We start from the raw sequence: 8,292 nt of genomic DNA on the forward strand, positions 1-8,292 counted from the left end.
AATGTATGTTTTTTTAATTGTTACATATGTTTTATTTTTAAAGTATATTCAGTTATCTTTGTCCTTTTGTTTTCTGAGAGACAGCTGCCTCATTTGCAATATTACCATATATCCAATATTCTGACATACGTACGTATCTTCTTAATACGATTAATGGATTGTTGTTTGCTTTACGTCAAGTGACAAATATATTACAATAGCCAGGACAAGAACACATAACTGAATAATTATTACAATGGAAGGGCCTTCAGGGATGAAGGGTCGGAGAAGTTTGGAATGCCATTAGAAAATAAGAACATATTAGAATACATGATATTCGTTTCAGTTTATTCCATCATACAAGAAATCAGAAATGGGTGCATTACTCATAAACAAATGTTAATTTTAGGTTTGGTCGTGGGATTAAAAGGTACAAATATGAATGACTACTCATGCACTGTAATTGGTTCTTTAAATATTGTTTTACCTCAGTATAAATATTGATTTTGAAATCATTAAATTAAAATCCATCTAAATATATTGCTAAGCATCTTCACACCCGTCAAATCCGTCGATGTTTTTAAACTGACGGACAATAACCTATTGAGTTTTAGTCTTTAATGCGGGGTTCACACATTGCCGATTATTGCTCCCGTTTGAGATCAGACAGCAATACGACACGAAAAGTGAAAAAGTCGGATTAGTATCCTCAATTATCTGGAATGTCCTATCATTGTCTGAACGCAGTCGTTTTAGTTCGTAACAGATTCCTACGGGTCGGGAAGGGTCTGAATAGTTCGGCAAAGCACCCCGACAGTTAGGTGCGTCCCGTAACATTCGGGGCAACTCAGCCGATCTTGTCTAGTCGGATTACAATCGTGGCCATGTCGTGACAGTTTCTGCTGTATCGGATCGAATTCCGAACAATGTTTTGTGTATTCTGGACGGTGTCCTGTGGAACGGGAATGATCTGGAGTAATTTTTCATAGCTGTTTTTCTGTCGATTGAGTCCAGATTGCATCCAGATCTTGTCGATTACGAACCGTTTTTGCCGAAACCGTTCCGAAACAGTCCCGTTATTAATACGAAATTCGTCAATGATACCCACGTCAGAGTCCCAACAATTACAGAAAACAATACGACTGAGACCAGACAAAGCCGTTTGCCGCGTGAATGCGATAGTGCGGACCTTGATAGGATTACGTTCCGACAGTACCTGATCATCCCGAATATGCCGACAGTTTTCGAACGGATAACTTCCGTCAGCGTCGGTTCACTGTCTGGTCACTGATTTCTGTCGGATAAAATTCGGTAGAGTCGGGACGCAGTCGTGACAGACTCGGTCGGATTTTACCTGGCGAAAAATACGAATCGGATGAGAAGCGGATTCACAACGGGATTATCGGGACATATTCGCTTGGAAACGGTTGAATATCGACGCTTCCTGAACACTATCTGATTGTTGTCGTGATCAAATTATTTTTTTTTACAAATTTTAATTAAAATTTGAATTTCCATCCACGATTCACAGGATCTTGACCAGACGTTTAATAAACTTGTCTCAGAAAAAATATATGTATGTATCTTAACCCTACTTTCAAGTACAGATAATATGAGCATCCTCCAGAATGTGCGGTCATCTGATTTTCAGTTCTTCAGTACTTTGATTATTGATTGTTCTAATGATTTAACAGTGCTGTTATATCACTTTCTTTATGTAAGCAGGAGCATTGGACGGCTGCATTCATGTTTAAAATTGCCTAAAGTAGTGTTATGTCAGGCTTATTCGAAATTGAACAGTTTGTTTATACAAAAAAGTTGTAATAACCTTTTAGACAGTTATAAATTGTGGATGGATACCCTTATACCCTTTGTTTTCTTTAATAGTATCAATATCATTTGGTTTTTTTTATAAAAACAGACACCTACGTTTTATGTTTGTAGTGAACTTTATTTTTGCGAATCTTTTAGAAACATAATTCTAATAAATACACGTAATGACTTGTTGCGTTGGGAGAGATGTCTCATGTGGTTATAACGATACTTAATCTCAAAGAATGAATACAAAATCTGACATATATTGATTTAAACAAAGTCGTATAATGTATTATATATATATATGATTTAACCTTTATTTTCATTATGTAGCAACTATATAAATTTTGTTGTTACAAAACAAACAAAAGGATAATACGTTTCTGGTTGTTTTGTTTGTTTTGTTTGTTTTGTTGCTTTTTGCTATTTTTTTTTTAATTCCTTATCTTGAAAACATCAATAAAAAAACTGAGGACGTTTAAACGGCGGTGCAAGAATGTGTTGCCCCACCCACCTGTATACTTATGTATGTAACTGTATGTATATCAGTAAACTAGCAACCATAGAAAAAAAAACGAAGAACATATAAACTGAGGTAATAGCCTTTATAGATCTTGATATCCTTTTGGCCTGTTGGAAATGTATGGAAATCTTGATACGTAAAGTAACGTAACTTTAAGTTGATAGTCCAAAAGATATGTTCTCTAAATTGTTCGCTCACAGTCTCGTCTAAGCAAGCACTGGTTTGTTTTATGTTTTATGGGGAAAACTATACGTGACTGCTGGTTATACTTCGATTTAGGGCGTATTTCTTTTTTGTTGACGTTAATTTTGATTAAAGGAAAGTATTTAATCAGCCATGCACTCTCATTTCTTGGATACTAAACCACGCCACTATTTGTAAAATACCGTATCTCTGAAATATAAAACTATGAGATAATTTTGTTTGTATCGTTGTTTTATAAATGAAATGATATTCATATGAAGGACAATCAATTGTAAATGACATAAGTATATAACATTGAGAATGGAAATGGGGAACGTGTCAAAGCGACAACAAACCCGGACCCTAGAGCAGACAACAGCCGAAGTCCACCAATGGGTCTTCAATGTAGCGAGAAACTCCCGCACCCGGAGGCGTCCTTCAGCTAGCCCCTAAACAAATATGTATACTAGTTCAGTGATAATGGACGTCAAACTAAACTCCGATACAATGACTTTCTACAAGATCCATATGTTGATACAGATATAAGCATGATTCAGCAAATGTCAACCTTAATGTCTTGTCGGTTGATGACCTCCCTCACTCACATAAACATGCCGCGATGATGCAAGTTGTTATTACTATCATTTCTAAAATCCTGTTATTGCGTGTATTAATGATCTCTTTTGGGTTTAAAACTCAGTATCTTTTATCGTCTCATTATTATTATTCTGTCTTATGTGTCTCATAGCTTCACCTTTCGGTATTTCCTGTTAATACGGCTAATAAGCCTACTATATAGATATTAGAAGATGTGGTATGAGTGCCAATGAGTCTACTCTCCATCCAAGTCACAATTTATAAAAGTAAAACATTACATGTCAAAGTACGGCCTTCAACACGGAGCCTTATCAAATTGGCTCACAACGAACAGTTAGATTTGAAGGGTCCCAAAAATGACGAGAGTTAAACCCTTCAAACGGGAAAACCAACAGTCTAATCTAAATAAAAACGAGAAAAAGAAACACTTATGAACCATATCAACAAACGAAAACTAATGAACATCAGGTACAATGGCTGGATTATGAGCAAAATACATAGTATTGTTAGTGGGCATCATTACTTTGATAACTTGTAATTCAGTGGATGATGTTGGATGATGTTTGTTATACCTGTGTTTTCATGTTCATTCACGGTTTCTCATTAATTGGTCAGTTTTTTTTCATATTTTTATTGTTTCAACATTTGTCAGGTCGGGGCCTTTTCATAGCTGGCTTTATGATATGTTTTTTTCTCAATGCATGTAGAAGGCCGAACAGTCACCTACTACTGTCATAATCCCCTTTATTTTGGATAGTTGTCTAATTTTGTTTTGAATGGGCACGATCATCAAACAATCCTTTCAGTCGTAAAAAAACAAACTTTTTTTAGTAATAGTAATAAAAAAAACTCGCCATAGGCTCGTTGATTTTCATATTGATATCAAATAATAACTCGAGGTGATATCAAACTCTACAGCTGGTCTGACGAAGGTGTAAAATTCTTATTCGTAGGCAATGTCCGAAGTTTCTTCTTAGGAAATCCAGGGTGTCGTTTGCCTTCTTAGTTACAGCACCAGTGTAGGTGTTCTAAGATAAGTTTTTTTCCGAGATGTTTAGTCCTAAATATTTTGTTGAGTCAACATGAAAAAGGATATGAACATGGACGAGGTATTTGTAGTCTTATAGTTGGCTGAATTACTTAAATTATAGTATCAAACTTGTATGTATGCTGTTTATGGGCCCTGTTTTTTGGAAAAAAATAAACTAGTCTATGCTATGCAGTATTTGTGTAAAATGTCGCTTACTGTGCTACATATGAAGTTTTCTAGTATACAGTGTGTATGTTCCGGACAATATTTAATTTTTACGTAGTATTCGAATTATAAAATAATGCATTGTCATGTAATCATGATTGGTTTGTAAGATAAAGTTTTTGTATTATTGAAACTTTTATAATGTAATTTTAAAAAATACCTAGAATGAAATTCAAAACAGTGTGGCTGTGGCCATTGATTGACACATTAAATTCATCCATTGACTGGGATTTAGGTGAACGTTTGTATGTAACGACCTCTGCTCACTATGTACTTTTTAAAGACACTTAAACTATGGGGTCACCAAAGGTTCTCAACACCTTAATAAAGTAATTCGAAAAATTAATCAGAAATAACACGATGTTTTGATTTATATCAATTATATAAATCAAAACATAAAGGTCATTCCTGATTAATTTTTCGAATTATTTTATAATTAAAGGCGTTAAGAAACCTTTGGTGACCCCACAGTTTAAATGTCTATCGTAGGTACGTCGTGAACAGTGGTCGTTACAGACAAACGTTCACGTAAATTGTCCCAGTCAATGGATGAATTTAATGTGTCAATCAATGGCCACAGCCACACTGTTTTGAATTTCATTCTATATGGTCCAAATACTCATATGGTCCGGCCCTTTAATAACCAAACGAGTTTTACACTCATATGGTCCGACATAATATGAGTTTCTGACACAAAACAAAAGTCAAGATGTTACAAATCTATTGCACAATGTTGTGCAATTAAAGATTTCTTCTTCAAACTTTCAAAAAATGTAGAATTTGAGAAATATGGAGGAAAAAAAAATGAAAACTACTACCACCCCCCTTTTTTGCAATAATTCCAAAACCTGACATTTCTTTATACATAATTTACAAGCAGTGTAAGGGAGGTAAATCCACACATACCCAACATTGTATGTTAAATGTTTTTGAGTTACCTCCCTTACACTGCTTTTAAATTGTCTTATTTGTCCATTGCCCAGAAAAACCTAGTTTTTCCCCTTTTTTTGCCCCTAATTCCAAATTGTTTGAGCCATTACCCCCCCCCCCTTTCCCAACCACCAAAATAAAGGTCAATACTAACCATCCCTTCATGGTATGCAAACTTGTGCTTGTGGTATAATTCCAGAGAAATTCATACACTTAAACACAAGTTATTGACTGAAAACTACAAAAATGCTTATTTGGGCCCCTTTTTTTGCCTCTCACTTCTTGAAACTTCCACCCTTGAAGCAAGAACCCAAAAATTCAATTCCAGCCTTTCCTTTGTAGTAAGAAACCTTATAGAACCTAGTATAATTTCAGAGAGATCCATACACTTGAACAAAAGTAATTGTCTGTAAACTAGAAAAATGCTTCTTTTTTACCCTTTTTTGGCCCGTTATTCCTATCTGTTGAAGGATAATAACCCCAAACTGAATCCAAGCCTTTGTTATATGGAACCTTGTGGTACAATGTCAGACAGATGGATATAGTTATACATAAGTTATTGTCCTGAAACTACAAAAATGATTGTTTTTGGCCCCTTTTTGTCCCTTAATTCCTAGACTGTTTGCCCCATAACCCTTAAAATAAATCCCAACCTTCTACTTAATGGTATGAACATTGTGGTATAATTTCAGAGCAACTAAAATACTTATACACAACTTTTTGTCCTGAAAATAGATAAATACTTGTTTTAGGCCCATTTGTGCCCCTAATTTCTAAACTGTTGGGATCATAACCCCCAAAATCAATCCCAAGCTTTCTTTTGTGGTCATAAACATAGTGTTAAACTTTTATTGAATTCTATTCACTTATACTAAACTTATTATCCGGAAACCATCCGCGTCTTCGGACCGTGCGCTGACAACGTGATACCAATATACGACCAAAACATTTTTAATTTTTGCGGTCGTATAAAAAGTGATTAGTTGTGACAATCATTTAGCTTCAAACATAAAAAAATGTATAAAATTTGCTTTTGAAAAAAAGTCAACTTATAAACTTGATATTCAAATTGCATATGTGCTGAGACTACTATATAACACTGTGTTATAGTAGTCTCAGATATGTGTAAACAAAACAGTTTTTAATTTGGCTTCCTTTATCTAATGAAAATGACATATTTTCTATTTTTCCAGCAATGGCAACAAAATCACTATATATATATATATATATATTTATTGCTGTTTAAAGATTTTAAAAAATGTTACCTTCGATTTCACCTCTGACATATATATATGTTACAGTGAATTTGTATAATCAGGGATTATGTAGAATCCCTAAAATTTTCAGGGATTATGTATAATCACTGGTTAGTTTAGGGATTATATATAATCACTACAATTTTCAGGGATTATGTATAATCAATAGAAAAAACGTCAGGGATTATACAGAATAACTGAAATGATACTAAAATATATAACGGTGTCTTCCCATTTATCCAACTTTTTAAATTTTTCATTTTTGTTAATTATTGGGTTGTTTGTTTAGTAATAATAAGGTGTCTTTCTAAAATTTGACAGAAGGGGCTATAAGGGGCAAAATTGGCCTCAATTTCGAGAATTTATCAAATTCTACTTATTCGTATGTGTATGGATTTCTTTTTCCGTTGGACATATTCATTTTGACGTTACGCACGGTATTGCGTCGCAAGACGTAACATGTATAATTGACAAATTTAACGCCATATACTAACTTTGACATTTTGTTATCAAGAGCGGAGTACATACTCGATCGACTTTTATCAAATAAATACCATAAGCTGAAGAAATGTTTCAAAATTTATCATGTATAAGGCAATTAATTACGTAAGGATAGTTTTTATTTTCTGATCTGTGATTAGATGAAAACAAATACAAATTTTTCCAATTTTATTTTCGATAGAATACATAGCAACCTTTAGAAAAAATCTTGCTTCCGGAGGGATACATGAGAAGATAAATTTAGCCTGAACATTTTTTTGACAAATTGAACATAAAAATTTATAGTATTTATTTCATAAAAATCGGTCATATAATAATTCAGCAATATTACTTTTTATAATGATTTTAGTTGAAATGATTTTTTTTTTAGATTGAACTCATTACAATTTAATTTTGTCCAATATCTGTTCGAGTTTTGAGACTATTTCTCGATCTTTTTATAGTTGTTTAAAATTTATAAGACCTTTGTAACTCGGATTCTAATCGGTTTGTAATCTATAAAGGTGTTTTAGATTTGCGTGAAAACTTTTGTCCATAACAAATTATCCCTCGGCCCATCCCCCCTTTTCCCCTGTGTCTATAAAGGGTTTAATCCTTATGTGTGTAAGTTTTTCTAATCTGAGTGTTATTTTGATTTAGCAGACCATTTTGGAATGAACATTACCCGGCATCATTTAACTGCCTCAACAGTTCGTAAATAGTGTGTATTTGTATAAAAGACGCCACTGTGCAGAAACGTCAAAACTACACCCTTGGACTTAATGGCTAGACATCGGGAATACTTTCCGAAAAAAAATCTAAGGTCATAATGTTAGTGAAAACACCCGACTCATTTAATCTTTTGTATGAACTTATAGTTTGTATCTTATAAATATGTTAGTTTTGTATTATAAATGCACATTTAGTATTTATACAACATGTTTCACCTAAGGAATGGACAAAAATAACGTTTGGACATAGTGGCTAGACATTCAATTTTTAAAAAATTTGCTTCAAGAAAAAGTTTTTTTTTACATTTGAAACTTTGAAAATGTTTATCTTTTTCTGAACTTTCTATTCAGTATAGTTTTAATATGATTTGATTATTTTATAGGGATAATAATAAAACTGAAATTTTGATAAACTTTCCTCAAAACTCATTAAGACAGATTCCTCAGCTGAATATTTCGTTGAAGTCTTGGTTCAAAGTTCAGCCAATACCAAAAAACGGGTAGACGTTACGCACGGTATTGGTGCCACTCAGCGTTACACGA

The sequence above is a fragment of the Mytilus galloprovincialis genome, chromosome 3, assembly GCF_965363235.1.
Source record: "Mytilus galloprovincialis chromosome 3, xbMytGall1.hap1.1, whole genome shotgun sequence".
Classification (NCBI taxonomy): domain Eukaryota; kingdom Metazoa; phylum Mollusca; class Bivalvia; order Mytilida; family Mytilidae; genus Mytilus; species Mytilus galloprovincialis.